General features: G+C 41.9%; 1 long non-coding RNA gene across 11 annotated transcripts in view; it reads left to right on the top strand.

Annotated features, from left to right (window-relative positions):
• The window catches only part of LOC112870852 (uncharacterized), a 56,554-nt gene that overhangs the window by 26,088 nt on the left and 9,142 nt on the right, over positions 1–21,324 (top strand). For 2 of the 11 annotated variants that reach the window (XR_015243525.1, XR_015243526.1), the window contains one exon: positions 10–259. The exons of 1 other annotated variant lie outside the window; for it this stretch is intronic. This is a non-coding gene — a long non-coding RNA (uncharacterized LOC112870852). Of the gene's footprint in view, positions 1–9; positions 260–6,709; positions 6,733–9,716; positions 9,788–11,522; positions 11,558–17,986; positions 18,178–20,234; positions 20,317–21,324 lie in introns of those variants that run through there. 8 more of the 11 variants (XR_015243521.1, XR_015243520.1, XR_015243534.1 and 5 more) reach the window with 8 other exon arrangements.

Here is a 21,324-nt window from a genome sequence, read left to right on the forward strand (position 1 = left end):
TTTGTTTAGAGTGTGCACAAGGAGCAAAGGGGCAGAGAGAAGGACAGACAATCCTGCACAAGTGGGGAAGGGGCAGAGAGGAGAGACAGAATCCCAAGCAGGCTCTGTGCCATAAGTGCAGAGCCCGATGTGGAGCTCGAACTAATGAACTAGGAGATCATGACCTGCGCTAAGCTCAAGAGCCAGATGCTTAACTGATTGCACCACCCAGATGCCCCCAAAATAGTTTTTGAAAATAAATTATTATTGTTTCAATGTCTATATTTTCTAGAGTCCAATGGACTTCAGAACATCAAAAACTGATTATGTAATTTGCTATTAGTATTATGAGCAATTGAAAAGCTCATTTATTTACTTACTTATTTTTAAATGTATATTTTTGAGAGAGAGCATGTGTGTGCATGAGTGGGGGAGGGGCAGAGAGAGAGGGAGACAGAGAATCCAAAGGAGGCTCCAGGCTCTGAGCTGTCAGCACAGAGCCCGATGTCAGGCTCAACCCCACAAACACTGAGATCATGACCTGAGCTGAAGTCGGATGCCCAACTGACTGAGCCACCCAGGTGTCCCGAAGAACTCATTTTTTAAAAGTTTATTTATTTTGAGAGAGAGTGGATGAGAGCACAGGCAGGGGAGGTTCAAAGAGAAGGAGAGACAGAATCCCAAGCAGGCTCCACACCATCAGCACAGAGCCCATGAGATCACTACCTGAGCTGAGATCAAGAGTCAGACACTTAGGGACCCCCTGGGGTGGCTCAGTGGGTTAAGCGGCTTTGACTTTGACTTTGGCTCAAGTCATGACCTCATGGTGGGTCCAAGCCCCATGTTGGGCTATTTATGCTGACAGCTCAGAGCCTGGAGCCTGCTTCAGGATCTGTGTCTTCCTCTCGTTCTGCCCCTCCCCCACTCACATTCAGGCTCTCTAAAAAAAAAAAAACCACACACACACACACACACACACACACACACACACACACACACAAAACATTAAAAACAAATCACTCAATCAGCAACTGACCAAGCCACCCAAGGCACGCTGAAAAACTCATTTAAAAAAATTAAAATAAAATTTAATGTTTATTTTTGAGAGGGAGATAGAGCGTGAGAAGGGGAGGGGGAGAGAGAGATACACAGAATCCAAAGCAGGCTCCAGGCTCTGAGATGTCAGCGCATAGTCCGATGTGGGACTTGAACCCACTAACTGAGAGATCATGATCTGAGACTAAGTTGGATGCTTACCTGACCACCCAGGCACCTCAAAACTTTTTTTTTTAATGGTCAATGTGGGGCTTGAACTTAAAACCTCCAGATCAAGAGTCACCTGTTCTATCAACTATGTCAGGGATGCCCCCAAAAGCTTTGGTTTTGTTTTTTTTTTTTGAGAAACTCATTTTTTACAAGTAGTGTCTCTGAGGTAATTTCAAAGGTAATTCATTCACATAAAGGTTTCAAAAGGATCACAGCTACCTTGCAACTGTAGTTCATTATCAGAACTAAATGAATTATTCTGACAATAATATTAATTACAATCCAAATTTAATGGTAATTCTACTTCAGGGATATATTGCAGTTGTTTGGATTATAATTTAGTCAGTATTCCTAAGTGGCCTACTTCAATAGTCAAGACTGTGAAACAAGTACAATGTAACATATTTTATATAGCGTTTTATAGCTTTAAAAATGCTCCCATTTTAAAAAAACATTGTGTTTGGAGTGCATAACAACTCAGGGAGGTCAACACAACTGATTTAGCACCTTCGGTCTTAAGGTGAAAAAACTGAGACTCCGTTATACTTAGTTGAGCAGTTGTAACTTATAAACATTACACAACTGGTAAATAGTGGGGATGGGTCTGGAATAGGCCCCCAGACTTCCAGTCATTTCCCATTACACCAAGCGTAAAGAATACTACTTAAAAGGGCAGACGCTGGCTCCATGTGACTGTGAGCAAATTAATCTCACCAGGCAACAATCTGTCTGTAAATTGGGAATAATAGCATGTACTTCACTGGATAATACTTCACTGAAGATAAAAGGTGCTAATACCTGCAGAGCACCTAGAACAGTATCTGGCAAATCACAAGCCCTATATAAGTTCTACCATGTCACCTTAACCCCTAATGAGATGGGGGTCTTCTACACCTTACTAAATAATACACCCAATTAAGCACAGAAGGAGGGCACATCTCAGAAATTTTCTAAGTGTGAGAAGAGTAGAGAGCAAACCATATTTTTTACTTCTAATATCCCACTATTTTTGATTTAGTTATATTTCCACAATGTCTTTACAACCAAGTAAATCTGGCAAACCTGTGTTAGGAGCACTTGCCTAGGATTGAGACCACCAAGACCCTTAATTACTCAAGAAGCTGACATCAAGAGGACATGCCAGTCAACGTGTAACATAATTTTCAATAAAAACGAAGCAATTGGTCTCTGACCAAACCCACTGAAAAGTACATGGAGTGACCTAATGAAAGATGGCTGGGTCAAAGCCCCAGCGAGACCCAGCTGCAACAATGAAAATTCTTTAAAGAAGTGTTTCAGTCCGCTAAAGGTCTGCGCGGGTCTTTTGGATACCTTGGATTGGGCAGAGCTTAATGCTCAGCTACAACAGGTGGCTGTAAATCGTCCGTGACCAGGAGGCCCCCACAGTTCTAGTTCTGCCAATGCAGGCCGAAGTTGGTTCAGCCGCCGTGCTCCTGACAAACCTGGAGTCCCCATTTCCCATTCGTGCCTCGCCCTCTAAAATCTCCACCAGTGGGTGCGGGACGTTCTCCGAGGTCTCGCGTTACTGGCGCAAATTCAGAGCAATTTCGCGAACGGAGGCCTTTGCTACAAAGTCGGGGGTAAGGGGATGGCAGAACCCAGGTCTTCCCTGGCAAGAAGACCGTAAGTGGAAGGCGACAAGGCGACGCCATAAGAGACGCCGAGCTCCAGGCTCTGTCGCCGCGGCTCCGCCCACGACGACGGCTCTGACGTCGCAGCCTCTGGCGCCCCCACTCTCCCCATCTGCTTGCGATAGGCCGATAGGCCAGGTAGACGCAGGGACTGTAGTCTGGTTGTGCCCAACGGCGGGGAGTCAGGGGGGTGGGCTGCGTCCGGCCGCCCCCTTCGCGTCGGTTCCTGTCCTCTCTCCGCTCTCTCCTCAGCCTCCCAGAGCCAAGACTTCCTAGGCCTCAGGGGGCCGGAAGTTACGAGAAGGCGGCGCTTGCCCAAGTGAAGTGCGCAGCTTGGAGTTGGAGGGAGGAACGTGACAGGAACCCTCTAGGCCATGGAGGTTCACGCGGCTCCAAGTGGGGCTGGTGCTCACCGCTGCGGTTGACGGTCCAGCAGTACATCCTTTGGTACCTTTACTGGCCCTGCGAGTACACTGGCTTCTTGGGGAATGTCTCTGTAACTGACAGCCTTTTTACTGCCTCTGTAACTCACTCGCCTTTTTACTTTTATTTGTTTTAAAACAATACACATTTACTACCTCCTAGTTCTGTAGGTCAGAAGTACAGGTTGGCTCAGCTGAATGCTCCATTTCAAGGGGCACCTGGGTGGCTCAGTCAGTTAAGCATCCGACTTCAGCTCAGGTCATGATCTTGCAGTTTGTGGGTTTGAGTCCAGCATTGGGGTCTGTGCTGACAGCTCAGAGCCTGGAGACTGCTTCAGATTCTGTGTCTCTCTCTCCCTGCCCTTCCCCTGTTCACAGTCTGTCTGTCTCCCTCTCTCTCGCTCTCAAAAATAAATAAACATTAAAATAATTTTTAAAAAAGGCCCACTCGCCTTTTTAGCTACAGTCTTGACCTGCCCTTCCAGAAAATTGCTGTCCGGCTGTGATGGGTGGGATGGAGGTGTAAGAAAAGACCTCAGAACAGTTTCTGAATACCAGATTCTGGAAGTGTCAGAGCTAGGGAAGGCAGAGACCATAGGGCAGTTTCCACCGTGTCCTCTATTCCTGTTGTCTGGTGGAGTGAGCCTCTGGCTGACCATTACCCCTTCTACTATTGAAGACTTTTTTGCAGTGCTTTTTGGCATTGGCACATGGTCTCATGGCATTGGCACCACCACAAGCATGAGAGCTTCCTGGGCCTAATCCCTTCTTCCACCTCCTTTTCTACGAGGCAAATTTTAGGATGATTAAACACCAAGGTCCTTAAAGTCTGGTGGAGAATCTGAGTTCAAAATTAAATTTGGAATATTTCAGGTGGATTAAAAAATATTTCAGCAATGCAGACAATTGTGTTGTGAGGGATGGTGCTATTGGTAAGATAAGTCTTGATATCCTATCCAACAGTTTAATGTCTGAATATGTTCAATGGTTTTTGACAACTATGCAGTCACAGTTGTGATTGATGGGAGCCATACATGTTTGGACTTTTTGATCGCAGAGGCAAGAAAAATTTGACAGAATAACCCCTCTGCTATTCACAAACAGACATATTTCTAGTTTCTTTTTTAGTTAGTACCCTCGTCTGAAAATATGAGAGAAAAGTGGGTACCTAAGATAATTCTCCATTGTCTGAAGACTTCTAGTTTGTTGAAACCAAAATTGATCTCAGAAATGTGATTCTCGATTATTGAAAAGCTTGCCAAAGATACATAGACACCTCTCATGACACTGCTGAAATGTTGGTCTGTGACCTGAACGCCGTGAAATACGTGGAGTATTCTGTATTCACACAGAAAAACCTAAAGGATGTGTTTGACAAAGCACTGTTAGCTGCCTTGGAGCCTCTAGAACTACAGAATAGCTGCAGGTGAGTACTGGTCTGAACATACCTCCAGACCACTTTCTGCACCATTATCATTAGACTAAAAGCAACATTTAAATAAAATTAAAAATTAAAATATATTTTTGCAGTTGTAGGAGGAACCACTCTATGCTAGTTCTCTAATGACCTTACATCCTGTCAGCCTTACTTGACACATTTGGCATCCAACCTGGGGCTTCTAAGGTTAGGAAGTCTTTTTGGAAGAAAGAGCCTCTTGGGCCATATCATAAGACTCCCTGTGATCTGGTAGTGTATGCTTTTGTCTAAGTGGTGGACAAGAGTGAGGAAAGAGCCTCCTCCCACTGCCATACCTGTTAATAGACTGTGTGTTGGATTAAGTGACACGAGTGAGGGCTCTGAGCCAATTCACTGTATCATTGTGAAAATGTATAATTTGAATGATATGCTACTTTATTGTAGTATGAATGCTTATAAAGTGTTAGAGAAAAAATTTCTGATATTCAAAGTTTCCACTGTGTAAATAATGCCTGTTGACAAATCAAAAGTTTTGTCTCTGTGATACTAGCAGATGCTTGCCCACACATGTGACTAATAAACCCTTACAAAACTCAAGGCCTTCTTAACAAGTAACGTTTGGGGACTGTGTGAGTGAATTTTCCACACTGCCTTCTTGCAGTCGAAGAAAAAATGATGCCTCTCACAAAGTGAAGGACTGTATGGTTCTTATGAAGCTACCATGTCATGCCAGACTTGTAAGACCTGCCAGGAGTTGACTTGCTTATCTGCGGTGAAAGAGTTCATACCATTATGGCCATTGAAACTTATCTATGTTAGGTTTTATTCAGAAAACAATTCACACACCCAAGTAGTTGTAACTGATACCTCTGAATATACTGTGGGAACAGGTGTGTATGTATAATATTTCTCTCGATTGTAAGGAATGTTCCCATTGGGGAAATGCCACAAATAAAACAGCACTCGTGGGACGAGTATATAAGTAGGTGCATGCTGGATCTTTCAGCCTAGTTATATGACACTAGTAGAGCAGTACAGAATGCTGAGTGAAGGGAAGAGAGTGAATGAGGAGATCACTGTAGTGAAACTACCCAGCAGAATGTACAGACTGCCCTTCAGCTTGGACTGCTTTGTTCTAATTTGCCTTTTGAGCTATATGTGTCAGTGATTAACAGTTATGTAGCCTGGAGCCTGTGACACTAGGCAGTAGTGTCCACTTGGGTTTTTGACACAGCATTTGCTTGAAACTGCTGCCTGGTATGCTCCATTTGAGGGGCAGTTATTGGCTTGTTACTGAGTGTGGGTGGACACTGAGAAGCTAACTAAGCCATAGCAGGTGTTGTTATATTCTGACATGCCCATTCTGGAATGAAGTAAAAATGAAAACACCAACAAAATGAGTATTGCCTAGTAATCATGCATTATAAAATGGAAATGATATATCTGGGAAAGAAGTAAACTCAGTGTATTCGTTTCCTGTTGTTGCTATAAGAAATTACCACAAACTTAGTAATTTGTTTAAGCCAAACTGAGTTGTGGCTTAAAATAACCCAAATTTATTGCCTTACAGTTCTGAGAGCAATAAGTTGAAAATGGATTTCAGTAGGCTGAAATCAAGATGTTGGAAGGGCCGTACACCCTCCAGAGGCTCTAAGGGAGTATCTGTTTCCTTGGCTTTTCCAGTTTTTGCAGTCTCCTCATTCTTGGGCTCATGACCCCTTCCTCACAATCATTCCAACCTCTTGCTTCCTTCATCATATCTTCTACTTCCTTTTCTAGTCAAATCTCCCTCCTCTCATTTTCTAAGGATACTTGTAATTACATGTAGGGCCAACATGGATAATCCAGGATAATCCTCCCACTTAGATCCAGCAAGCTGGATCTCCTGAGTGTTTTTTGCTGTGCTAACTAAAGCGAGGGGGGGAAAAGGTGCAATTTGATGACACCTTTTTGTTTTTTGTTCTCTCCTCTAGGTGGGAGTGGAAAATTACCAAAGGTGAGCCTAGGTAGGCCAAAAATATTAAAAGTTTGGTGTTTCTCCAAGTGGGAGGAAAAAATGTTAGATCAATTCCTAGGGCTGGAGTAAAGCAAACCAGAGGGGAGTCGGGAGGGAAAAAGAACACTTCAGCCGTTTCTTCAGCTTAGTTGCTATCACTATTATATTAGTCATACCTTCCATCTCCATTCTAGCTGATTCTTCCTTGGTACCTGTAATGTTAACCCTAAATTTTAAGTTCACTGGTAGAAGGTTGGAAAAAATTTCATTTAAAAGGGTGGGGGGCATATTTAAAAAAAAAAAAAAGCTTTGTGTTATCCTGGACTTCAGCCTCTACTACAAAACTATAATCATCAAGACAGTATGGTATCAGCACAAAAACAGACACATAGAACAGGGGAATAGAACAGAGAACCCAGAATTGGACCCACAAATGTATGGCCAACTAATCTTTTACAAAGCAGGAAAGAGTATCCAATGGAAAAAGGACAGTCTCTTTAGCAAATGGTGCTGGGAGAACATGCAGAACATGCAGAACATTCAGCAACATGCAGAAGAGTGAAACCAGACCACTTTCTTACACCATGCACAAAAATAAACTAAAAATGAATGAAAGACCTAAATGTGAGACAGGAAACCATAAAAACCCTAGAGAACAACCTCTTTGACCTCAGCCCCAGCAACTTCTTACTCGACATGTCTCCAAAGCCAAGGGAAATAAAAGCAAAAATGAACTATTGGGACCTTATCAAGATAAAAGGTTTTGTACTGCAAAAGAAACAATCAACAAAACTAAAAGGCAACCAACGGATTGGGAGAAGATATTTTCAAATGACATACCAGATAAAGGGTTAGTATCCAAAATCTATAAAGAACTTACCAAACCCAATACCTGAAAAACAAATAATCCCATGAAGAAATGGGCAGAAGACATAAATAGATGCTTTTCCAAAGAAGACATCCAGATGGCCAACAGACACATGAAAAGATGCTCAACATCACTCATCATCAGGGAAATACAAATCAAAACCACACTGAGATACCACCTCACACCAATCAGAGTGGCTAAAATTAACAACTCTGGAAACAACAGATGTTGGTGAGGATGTGGAGAAATGGCAACTTTCTTGCACTGTTGGTGGGAATGCAAACTGGTGCAGCCTCTCTGGAAAACTGTGGAAGTTCCTCATAAAATTAAAAATAGAGCTATCATATGACCCAGCAATAGCACTACTAGGAATTTATCGAAAAGATACAGGAGTGCCGATTCATAGGGGCACATGTACCACTATGTTTATAGCAGTGCTTTCAATAATAGCCAAATTATGGAAAGAGCCCAAATGTCCATCAACTGATGAATCAATAAAGAAGAAGATGTGGTTTATATGTACAATGGAATACTACTTGGCAATGAGAATGAAATCTTGCCATTTACAACGACATGGATATGGAACTGGAGGGTATTATGCTAAGTGAGATAAGTCAGAGAAAGACAAATATCATATGTTTTCACTCAGATGTGGAATTTGAGAAACTTAGCAGAACACCATGGGGGAGGGAAGGGGAAAAAATAGTGTCAAACAGAGAGGGAGGCAAACCATAAGAGACTCTTAAATACAGAGAAAAAACTGGTTGATGGGGCAACAGGGGAGAGGGGAAATGGGCGATGGGCATTGAGGTGGGATGAGCACTGGGTGCTGTATGTAGATGATGAATCATGGGAATCTACTCCTGAAGCCAAGAGCACACTGTATATACACTGTATGTTAGCTAACTTGAGAATAAGTTATATTTTTTAAAAAAAGGAAATTTGTGTTTTGTGGCTATTGCATCTGAGTATAGAATAAAAATTGATGTAAAATGTTATGCTTATAATTTCATAAGTGCTAGAGGGATCATCCCAATCAAGGAAACCTGCAAAAAACCTTGCTTTTTTGCCACTGGTGGGTGGGTTGAAATAAAAAATTTTAAGTATCAAAACCCAAGTAAATCTCCATAACTGATGATATTTACTATATTTTTTTGCCTATTGGAACCTCTGGAGAAAAGGCAAAAGAATGAAAAGAGAGGTACTCTTCAGGTGAAATACACTTACGAAGTTTACAAACCAGAGTTTTAGATGCTGATGAGCTTTTGTCAAATCAGATGTTCTGACCCATAAAAGCTGATCATTTTCCAAAGTGTTGTGCATATTTTTGAGTGGGTGTATTTGGACTCTAAGCCTGATAAGATAAAAAGGGTGTAACAAAGCCTTGCTTGGCAGTTGGACCTGGTACATAGTAGTCTAGCCTTGCAGCATCCCAGCTTTGCTACTGCTGAAGAAGAGCCACTGGCTCTTTTGGTACCCTAATGCTAATCACCTAGACCTGACTCTAAGCTGAAACCTGATACTTTTGATAGGGCTGTTTCAACCCCACCCCTCGGTTTGCCAACGTAAAATCTGACAAAATTTCCCTGTTCAAAAATCAAAACCCAGATGCTGGGACAGTTGCAGATGGGACAGCCCAGATGTGGGCTACATTGTGGAAACATCTTGGATGCTGTCTATACCATCTGGGTCACAAACACCCAAAGAAAATGGCTTATTTCTAATGTTTGTTTATTTTTGAGAGAGGGAGAGAGAGAGAGAAAGAGAATGATTGGGGGAGGTGCAGAGAGAGAGAGGGAGACACAGAAACCGAAACAGGTTCCAGGCTCTGAGCTGTCAGCACAGAGCCTGATGCATGGCTCAAACTCACAGACTGCAAGATCATGACCTAAAAATGGCTTATTTCTGATGGGACCATCTGAAATTGAGCTACTGATCCGCACCGTATCTCTGCTGCAGAGACTGATTGTGATCCTAACTTCTGATTCCTACAAAAGCTGCAAACTGGGCACATCACAGTGAGTGTGACCCCTCTACCCATTACTGACAGATGAAACCCTGGACCCCATCTCAGGGCTGTTTCACTGTTGTTGACTTGTTGTTTTTGGCTTTCCAGATTGGTTGCATTTTGCAACAGTGATCTGATAGCCTGACTTCCCTCACCTTCCTCCAGGTACATACACCATGGTAAGGCAGTTTGATTATTTTTTATTTTTTTAATGTTTCTTATTTGTTTTAGAGAGAGACAGAGACAGAGCATGAGTGGGGGAGAGGAAGAGAGAGAGGGAGACACAGAATCTGAAGCAGGTTCCAGGCTCTGGAGCTGTCAGCACAGAGCTCAACTCAGTGTTTGAACTCACAAGCCGTGAGATCATGATCTGAGCCGACAAAGGGAGTGATCTTTTCTAGGTTGCTCCTTAGATAAACAATCAGGACAAAAGGATGGGAAGTTATGTAAACTCATGAAAAAAATTGTTTTTAATTCAAAATTTCATTCTAGACAATTCTGAATATGATGTCTTTCTGGTTCTTTCTAGTTAAATTATATAAAAATGATTTTGTGAAAATACTTTTGTGTTTCTTGCATACAACGCTTCCAGATGAAAGATCTAGATGAGAGTAGGGGGTGATTAAAAAAATGTTATGATCGCTAAAAAGGACACAACATAGTTTGTAATGATGAAGAAAAAAAAAATCCCAGCATCTGGGGTGTGGGGAGGGGGAAGGGCATTAATGATTTTTGCTTTTCAGAAGTGTTCCTGCAAGCTTTGCCCTCTTCCTAAAGGAAAACTCACTGTGTGCCTTTTCAAGCTGTAAGCACTTTGAATTCTCACTTGTTGAGCCTAGCCTCAAACCTGACTAGCACTGACCATGAGATGGCAGGGGGTGACCCCAATACCAGCACTTTCCTGCAAAATACCTACTGATGTCCACATGATTGAACTGATGTTATAGACATATAAAACTGTTTGGAACTGACTGCCTCAAGTAGTCCCTCTTGAAACCATAGACTGAACTGCACAATTTGTACTAGACTAAGAACCTAGGGTGGGAGGCCCCATAGTGGAAGGCCACACTGGGTGCCCTGTTAACCTGTATTGCCTGGCTGATGTATGTCCTGCTGGGCATGCCACAGGAGTGGAAAACCCCTTGCTTCCATGCATACCACATGCACCCTCTGAGACTGTACTTCTTGTCTGTGTGCCCTTGCCTATCATGCAATGCCTCAGCCCCGGAAGACTTTCAGGTCAGCTTCAATTTACTGGCTGTGCCTGAATTGATGCCTTGGGCCAAGTTAAAAAAAAAATAAAAAGTTTTAAAAATAGAAACTCAAGGATGAAGCCATTTGGCTTTCTCAGATATATATATGGTTTATTTATTTCAATTGACTTAGTAAAGGACCCCTAAATTTAGGGCATAATTGAGGTCAATATTGCAGGTTGCTCTCAAGGTCCTACTTGAGATACTTTTGCTGTAAAGATGCCTTGGCCAAGGGCCAAAGCCTGCTTATTCTTAGCAAGTCCTGCTTACAAGGTTGGCCTTAGGCTAGTTGTCTGAGAATTGTGATTTGGGAGGGTTCCCGTTATTTGCAGAGCTGATAAGAATGACTTACTGTACCTAAAATGTCTGTGCAACCAATGTGGTTTATGCTGAATACCTACTTTCCTTCTGGGAATCTTTAGGCAGGGTGCCTACATGACCAGCCCCCAATAAAAACCTTGGGCATGGAGTGTCTAATGAGCTTCCCTCGTAGACAACATTTCATATGTGTTGTCACAACTTGTTGATGGCGGAAATAAGCATGTCCTGTGTGACTGTGCTGGGAGAGGACTTTTGGAAGCTTATGCGTGATTTCCTCCAGACTTTGCCCCATGTGCCTTTTCCATTTGCTGACTTTTTTTTTGTATCCTTTCAAAAAAAGATACAAGTTTAGCTGTGAGTATGACTAACTACATGGTGAGTGTTTTCCATTCTCCTGGTGAGTCATTTGAATCTGGTGGGTAGTTTGGGTCTCCCCCACCCCAACAGGATTGTACTATGACATTGTAGTTGTGCAGCTCTAAAGAAAACTAATGAGGGGCGCCTGGGTGGCTCAGTCAGTTAAGTGTATGACTTTTGGTTTCAACTCAGGTCATGATCTTGCGGTTTGTGAGTTCAAGCCCCGCATTGGGCTATGCTCTGACAGTGTGGATCTTACTTGGGATTCTCTCTGTCTCTTTCTCTGTCCCTCCACTGTTCATGTTGCCTGTCCCTTTCTCCAAATATAAATAAACAAATGAGAAAAAAATGAAAACTATGCATGGAAAAGGGAACTCTGCTCATTGGGTATAGATGTGAGTTGTGGTGCTTGCTCTAAAAACACCTCCCAAATGTTACGTTTTCATTGACTCATGACATTAGTCAGTAGGCTTGCAGTATAGTCTGGGACATGGCAGTAGGAAAATTAGATGATCAAGTCTCAGACTTGGTGGGGACAAACATTATGGCAGAAGAATGCACAAGACCCATGCCTTCTGTTCACAACCCATGTGGATGCCTATGGGAAAGGACTGTTGGAGGATAAACAGAAATGCAATCAACAAGCTGATTTGGCCTGAACTTCCCAAGTAAGGACTGTAGCCACATGGATATACTATCACAGAGGGAATCGCAATCCATTTACAAGTCAAGACTGGGCGTGAAAATAAGCTGTTGTGATTTTAGCACCTGAGACCAAGGAAGCCTGGCACACATGCCCAAACTGCTAACTACACACTTAAGTAGCAAGTGGAACTCAAGGACACATAATCTGGGGCACTGGTCTTGGCAAATGGACTATGTAATTAATCCTCTTATTCTTCGTCCCCCCCTCCACCCCCCGCCGCTTCCATGTCTACTTCCTGGGAAACTGGGGTACTGGGGTTTGTGAATATAAAAGAAGAGCCAGGGAGTGGAAGAATCTAACTTGGTGTTTTGTTTTGCTCCCAAACTAAGTTTCCTGGATTTGGACTGTTATGGATGATGATAATGATCATGGATATGGAATGACAACTCTAAAGTGCTCCTAGTCTGGCCCAGAGGATGGGAGGTGTTCTAGGGTGTTACATGTTGGACAAGAAAGAAACTGCTGAGCCACCTGGAAATGATTCTGGACATATGGTGTGAGTGAGACATGGGAGCACTGGTAAAAGGGTGACATTATTGCTGTGGGGACTAATACTGAGCATATGGCTATAGCAGCACAACAACAATCTTGGCTGCTGGGGAGACTTGGGGTTAGCAAGGAATAATTAATCTCTCTCAGTTCTTGTCTACAGAGCAGCTGGCCAATTTATTTTATTATTTTAAAAATATGTTTATTTATTTTGAGACAGTATGTTGCGTGTGTGCACATGAGCAGGGGAGGGGCAGAGAGAGAGAGAGAGAGAGAGAGGGAATCCCAAGAAGGTTCTGCACTGTCAGCACAGATCCCCAGGAGGGGCTCTATCTCATGAACTATGAGATCATGACCTGAGCTGGAATCAAGAGTCAGATGCTTAACTGGCTAAGCCACCCAGGCACCCCATATCTGGCCAATTTAATGGAGATGGCCACTACCAGCCTCAACGTGATGGATGGCCAGTGGGAAATATTAATCTAAGAACTTTCAGAAACGTCCCAGTAGCTTCTGACTCCAGGAGTTAACAGTCTGCACTCAAGACAACAGAATAAGATCAACTTTCTGGACATTGATTGGATTTCCTTTAACCTCATCCTATTTACATACTATTGCACCTGCTCTGAATTTAACTGATTGTTGAATCTACATTGCCTATTAGGATATCTGGTGGGGTGGCCTATATTGTAAAAAGAGCTTGGTTGGTGATGTGAAAGGTTAGGAAGTAGAGTTATATGGTAACTGCTCCGTGCAAGTGTCCTTTTGTGTATTCATTCAGACAAGACCATAGACAAGGCTTATGCTCTGTTCATTTAAGTTTTGGTAGAGTGCCCCGTAACAGGAGAGAATGGCAGGCTTGTGAGGAACATGGCCATTTCTCACCCACCTCTTTATCTTCCCTTGAGGCTGTGATGAGACAATTTCTCATTACCTTCCAGGTTCTAGTGAGATATAAGTGTTTCTGCCTCGAAATTCCCCTCTTCCCCCTACTTCAGGGTAGATGTATGCTATAGGGTATAGACATATACTATAATACTCCAAACTGCTGAGTATGACATTGGCTTATCAGAAACGGAGCTCCCCATTGCCCATGCTGCATTGTTATCTGACGTCTTCTGTTTTGGCATCCGATGGGGCAAGGGACACAGTGAATTGGCACCTTTGCTGATCTTAGTATTGTTGTCTGTGTAAGAAACTACCTTATCTAAACAGGTTCATTTTTCTTTACCAGGTGAATCTCTCAGCCTTGCTTGACAGCAATCATGACAAATGCTCTGGACTCACCCATATGCACTTGTGTGAGGGAAAAGGTCCAAGGCCCAAGAGGTGTGGCCTGCTTCCTCCTCCCAATTCAGTTTAAAGACTAGTTATAGTTGAGTAATGTCAGAAAAGTGATTAGAATTAGTTTTGGTTTTTATTACTACAAAAAATTTGTATGTTTAAAAGTAAGGTGTGCTTGGGGCGCCTGGGTGGCGCAGTTGGTTAAGCGTCCGACTTCAGCCAGGTCACGATCTCACGGTCCGTGAGTTCGAGCCCCGCGTCAGGCTCTGGGCTGATGGCTCGGAGCCTGGAGCCTGTTTCCGATTCTGTGTCTCCCTTTCTCTCTGCCCCTCCCCCGTTCATGCTCTGTCTCTCTATGTCCCAAAAATAAATAAACGTTGAAAAAAAAAATTAAAAAAAAAAAAAAAAGTAATGTGTGCTCATGATGACTTTTTAACAGACTAATTCTTGGCTCCAGTTTTTGAAACTGCCCACTGGTTTGTATCTGGAGAATAATCTGGGACATCTTAGTGTTTAACTTTTCTTTTTTGGCAGTGTGTCCGGTGTCTTGTTGTCGTTTTTAAATCTTGTTTTTTCATTCATTAACCAGTGAGCAGACTTAGAGGACAGATTGATTCTACTTCCTAGATTTAGTTTAGAAAACATAGGCTTCACCTGATGCTCTTAAGAAAGCATATTGCAAATGCCTCATTTAATAACATACTCTACTTTTTGAAATTTGCCTTTTCTCTCCACCCTTGAATAGGTCCAGTATTTGATGAAACTCATGAAAGTGAGTGGAACCTGACTTGTCCCTCTTTTCTAGGATACAATGCATATATGATTGTGACTTTTAAAGTAATTTGTTTGCTATTTCCTTATTTATTTGAAGTTAATTTCTAACTTTTTAAATTTATAATGAAGAAAAATATTACATCTTTTGAAATATACTCAAGGAATTGAGTTTGTAATTTAAACAATTTTCATTGTTGGCGCCCTTGAGTGGCTCAGTGGGTTGTGAGCCCAACTCTTGATTTCAGCTCAGGTTGTGATCTAATGTTTGTGAGACTGAGCCCTGCGTTGGGCTCTGCGCTGACAGCATGGAGCCTGCTTGGGATTCTCTCTCTCCTCAGCTCCCTGCCCCTCCCCCACTCACTTTCTCTCAAAAATCAATAAACTTAAAAAAAAATAAAGAATTTTATCCTATTAAAAAAAATGTTTGGTGGCACCTGGGTAGCTCAGTCGGTTAAGCGTCCAAGTCTTGATTTTGGCTAAGGTCCTGATCTTGTTTTGTGAGTTCAAGACCTGCACGGGGCCCTGCACAGGCAGCACAGAGCCTGATTGGGATTCTCTCTCTCTCTCTGTCTCTCTGCCCCATTCTCACTCATGATGTCTTTGTCTCTCTCAAAATAAATACATAAAACTTAAAAAATTTTTTTTAAAGTTTCATTGTCAAAAAAAAGTAAGTGTAGCAACCATTCTATAGTTCCAATATGTAAGTGTATGCATATATATGTATATTAGAATTCTGGGAGAACACAGAAGAAACTAGTAATAGAGGTGAAGGAATTGATTGGTGATGTTGAAATGGGAACTGGGTACACATAGCAAGACTGTAGAGTTCAGAGGAAACAACCAGACTATATATTGCCCATGTATATAATTTTTAAAAAATTTTTTAACGTTTATTTATTTTTGAGACAGAGAGAGGCAGAGCATGAACGGGGGAGGGTCAGAGAGAGAGAGGGAGACACAGAATCTGAAACAGGCTCCAGGCCCTGAGCAGTCAGCACAGAGCCCAATGTGGGGCTGGAACTCATGGACCGCGAGATCATGACCTGAGCTGAAGTCGGACGGTTAACCGACTGAGCCACCCAGGCGCCCCTCCATGTATATCATTTTATAGTTTTTAACATGATAATACCTGTTGAATACTTAATTTAAAATTAAAATAGATTATATTATTTTTATAATTTGATAAATATCTATTTCCTTAGAAAGTTTTGAGAATTTCTTTATGATGGCTCATCTAAATAAGTTTGTAAGATAGCATTCAAGTTAATTAAGAAGGCATCAGACCAATTTATTTATTTATTTTTATTTAAAATTCTTTTTTTCATTTTTATTTTATTTTATTTTTTTAAAATTTTTTTCAACGTTTATTTATTTTTTTGGGGACAGAGAGAGACAGAGCATGAACGGGGGAGGGGCAGAGAGAAAGGGAGACACAGAATCGGAAACAGGCTCCAGGCTCTGAGCCATCAGCCCAGAGCCCGACGCGGGGCTCGAACTCAAGGACCGCGAGATTGTGACCTGGCTGAAGTCGGACGCTTAACCGACTGCGCCACCCAGGCGCCCCATCTTTTTTTCATTTTTAGATAGAGAGCATGAGATAGAGAGTAGGCAGAGGGGGCGAGAGAGAGAGAGAGAGAGAGAGAGAGAGAGACTTTTTTTTTTTTTTTTTTAGTATTTATTTTTGAGAGAGGGCATGCATGCATTAGCGGGGAATGGGCAGAGAGAGGGGGACAGAGGATCCAAAGCAGGCTCTGCTCTGGCAGCAGCAAGTTCAATGTCAATGTCGGATGCTCAACAGACTGAACGTCCTGGTGCCCAAAGAGAGAGAGACAGAGAGAGAAGAGAAAGGGAGAGAGAGAGAGATAATCTTCAGCAGGCTGCACACTAAGCGTGGAGCCCACCATCTAGGATCATGACCTGAGCTGAAATCTAGAATTAGACACTCAACCAACTGAGCCACCCAGGTATCCCTACACCAGTTTATAACAAGTACAAGTAATGTAATGTGAACATGGGCCTTAACTAAATACAGCTCACTTGGTTTGGGAGCATAATTTGTTCCAGAAACAGTCTTATAATCCAAAGCACTTGTATATTAATGTGAATTTCCCCATAAGAAATAATGAAAACTCAGATTCATTGCACAACCCAAAAATATTCATATAAAATTATTATAATATTGTCATATAACATAAAATAATAAAGAAAATACAAAATATAAAGAAAAATAAACAAATTAACCTGCACTTATGTTTGAAAACCTTTGTGGCTGGTGTGAGAGAGACTAGAGAGAGGAGGGTAATTATGTAGGACAGCTTTCACTATCGCTGACGGAATCATTGCTATCTATTGGGTCAATGGATCTTTTTCTTTTTGTACAACTTTAACAAGGAACCTATCCAATAACACTTGCTTTGCCTCCTTTTGAGGATTTTGCAGAAATGTGACATTGCATTGTCGTTAAACAGATTCATCGCTTGCACTGTTACAGCCTTATTGGGTAGTGCTTTTCTACAAAATTTTGCACTGTTTCCCACATTTTACACATCTCCCTAATCTCATTTGAAGTGAGGGATTCCTCCACCTTTATCTCCTCCTCTGCAGATGAGATCTCCTCTGTAACCTCTTGCTGTTGCTCACAATGCAGATCCATCAGTTTGTTGGTGGTCAGCTCCTGGCCATGTTCCTCCACCAGCTTTTCAATGTTGTCCTCATTCACCTCCAGTCCCATGGTCTTCCCCAAGAACACAATTTCATTGACAACTGGCAGCTCCTGTTCATGAGCAAGCCCCTCTAAGTTATGTCCAAGAACGCAATCAGGCCAGTTTTCTCCAAGCAGAATTCAGGGTTCTCTTGGTGACCCCATCCTAGGTTTTATCAGTGAACTTGAGGCAGTTTCTAATATGGAAATAATTTTTCCAAAACCCTCGGAGGGTAAGGTTTTTTTCCTTCAGTCACCTCGAAGAATCGCTGAAATAGTGCTTTGCTTTAAAGCTTTTTGAAATTCAAAATGACCTGCTGATCCATGGGCTGGAGGATTGGAGTGATGTTGGGAGGAAGGAATTTGAGCTTAATGAGCTCGAATTCCTCCAGTAAGTCAGCCTCAAAGCCTGGATGATGAGCAAGAGCATTATCCATAGCCAGCAAGGCTTTGAGTGGCCGACTCTTTTCTAAAAGCTATTTCTTCCCTGCAGTATCGAAGACCTCATTGATCCACTTAACAAATAAGATATGAGTAACCCAAGCTTTGCTGTTGGACCTCCACATAACGTTTAACTGGCTCTTCTGCACCTTGCATTTCTTGAAGGCTCATGGATTCCTGGAATGATACACAAGCAAAGGCTTGACTTTGAAATCCCCACTTGCATTAGCATAACACATGAAGGTGAGATGGTCTTTCATGGATTTGTGACCGAGCATTGCATTCTCTGCTTCTGTAATGTAGGTCCTCTTTGGTATCTTTTTCCCAAAAAGCCCCACCTCATCACAGTTAAAAACTTGCTCTGGCAGGTAACATTCAGAAACCATGATCTTTTGGAACTTAGGAGTGAATGCCTCAGCTGCTTAGTGTCCGAACTCATAGCCTCTCTGTGCCTCACAACACTATGGATGCCACTTCTCCTCTTAAAGTTATCAAACAATCCCGTTTGCCTTGAAGACTTCTTCATTTTCTGTTGCTGTACGTGGCAGTTTACTTATGAGGTTGCTGTACCAGGCCTTTGCCTTCTTGCAGATAAATTTCTCGGTCACAGTATCACCTGCTAGTTACTTCTTGTTTATCCAAACCAGAAGCAACTTTTCTATATCTTCCAGAACATATGGCCATTGCTTTGATATTCTTGTGACTCCTTTTGCTGCATCTAGCCCCCTTATTTCTTCTTTCTTCTTCAATACTGTGCAAATGGTCAATATAGACTTATAAAATCTTGCAATTTCAGCCACTCACATACCTTGTTCATATTTCTCAGTGATTTCACTAACTTCCACCATAATCATCTTCTTACTGCCTTTCTTTTCAACCTTTTTCTACATGGGGGTCATTGTATACATTCACATGGATGTTGACTACAGTACAGTATTAATAAACTCTTGTCATATACTGCATTTAATGGAACTGGCAATAAGGCAGCAGAGGAAAGGGTCTGTATCTGGAGGCAGCCTGGCCTAGAATGAAAAAAACATTCCTAAGCTTACTCCTGTATGGAAAAGCAAAGGACTGTCCATAGGTGCTTTGAAGTGACAAAAAATACTCTAGTGCCAGTTGTAGGCACCTTCCAATGTTCTGAAAAATCACTGATTTCTGCCAAACACCGTGGCCTGAGACCAAGCATCTAAGCATGGGAGATGATAACCCACAATTCCGCAGAAAGAGAGAGAGAGAATCATTGGCTCAGTTGTGATCATGTGACGTTTGGCATCATGTACTACCTGTATTGCAAGACATCGCTCATTTATCAAGTTAAAATTTATTAGAAACGTTTCCTTGTGTCTTGCAGAACACTCACAGACAAGTTGCTCTCAATCCAAGGTTATACTGTACTTCGATCTTTGGTCTGGTCCAGAGATAAAATTTTGAAAGAAGTGCATTGCCCTGAATTGCAGACCCAAGAATAGCTTGGTCATGAGGGCTAGGGCAGAGTGAGAGAGGGAAGAAAGGTAGGCGACAAGGTCAGAGAGACAATGGAATGGTCCCTTGCCTATAGCCTATGGTGATAGAAGTAGTTCCTTTGAAGCACCAACTTCAGACTGCAAAGTCCTTCCATGCTATAGACTCCTTCTACCTGAACCCTGTGGATACTAGACTCGTACCCAAGAACAAGGGGTAAGAGGCTGCACACTGTGGGTTATAATTTCCATTTGAAATTAAGATATATACTTTAGTGTGGCCTAACTTATTTTGCTCCCTGTAGAATCTAGCTAATGAAAGAGTTTTCTCACCAATTACTTCATGACTACTTGCTCATTCAGGACACATAGCTCCCTTTCTACCACCAACATTCTTCTATGTCAACCAAGTCATTGTGAAAGAAGACCATTTGAGGGTTGCAGAAATTCATTCAAGGTCTTTGGGATTGGGTACTAGTCAGAGGTCACACTGAGGAGAGCACTAAACACATCCCAGACATGTGAGGAATGATCCTGGTGCTTTCAGGAGCAGGCAGCCTAAGGCTGTGGCTCATATAGTTATTATAGTTATGAGCCACCGAAAAGCTCATGGAGACAGTGATTAATCCAATATTGCTATTTATCTATAAAACTCAATTTTTCAGATACAAGGATAAGGCTTGTGTTGTGACTTTTCCTTCTGGCCCTCATTCATCATCCTTCATTTGTTGGCAACCATTTATTGAACACTTAATAGATGGCAGGTATTATGCTAAGCACTCAACTTGCCTTATTAAGTCATCATAAGCTGCTATTATTATTATCCCCATTCTACAGAGAAGAAAACTGAGGTTCACAGAAAGTCTATATGATCAAGTTTCCACAATTCACAAGGAGTAGAACTGGGACATGAACCCAGGTATGTCTGACATCAGGTCTATTATTTTAATCAGTCTTCTTTACTACAAGAAATTACAAAGGAACTTGAAAGGAGCTCATAATTTGACAGAAAATTTAAGAGAGGCCCAAGTAAGATATAATTATGAGGCCTGGCCTCCATTTCACTCATGTTGGCATGTACATCTTTGGGGCAGGCCCACCTGCAGTAGGAACTCAAACATTTTGTGTTGAGAAGAAATGATACACATTGGTACCAGCATTCTTAGGACTTGCTATGTTCACCTCTGTGAATTTGGTGAATGTATCATAATGCAAAGGCCATTGGGAAAGCCAGAATAGGGGCTCAGGAAAAGCAGGACACCAAGGTCAAATGGAGAGATTCTAGAAATAATCTGCAGATGTATTGACACAGATTTGGTCCTTGTGTAGATTTGAATGCTGTCTTTTTTTCCCCCTCTCTTTCAAAGCATTTATTGGTCTAAGAACTTAGGATCAATCACAGGTAGCCCCATTCCAGGCAGCCTGAATGCTCATCATTTCTCTCCTCTGCTTCCATTTTATGTCCATGCTATGCCTGGATGTCTGTTTCCTGCCTTCCCAATGTATTACAATTCTTCTATCTTACAATGACTATACATAAAGTTTCTATTTCTGAAAAATACAGTAAGCCATTTTCAAAAATAAAAACAGTAGCTGATGCTACCCCCTCCCCCCATGAACAGTCTTTAGAGGCATACAGACCTGGGTTCAATCCTGGATTTTGCTGCTTCCTATCAGGAAACTTGCCAAGTTTATTCATCCTCTCTAAGATTCAGTTACTACTCCTGATAAATGGGTATTGTAAGTAAGAAAGTTCTAAACAGTAAAAATGATATGAAATTAAATCATGTATGTAAACCACCTAGCTCAATAACTGCCATATATATATGTTTATCCACATATATTTACATATATTTGTGTGTATGTATATACATACATTCCTTAATATATTTCACTTTCTTCCTTTTTACTACTCAGCCAAATTGAG

This window comes from Puma concolor, chromosome D4 (assembly GCF_028749965.1).
Source record: "Puma concolor isolate L17-30 chromosome D4, mPumCon1.1.hap2, whole genome shotgun sequence".
Taxonomy (NCBI): Eukaryota; Metazoa; Chordata; class Mammalia; order Carnivora; family Felidae; genus Puma; species Puma concolor.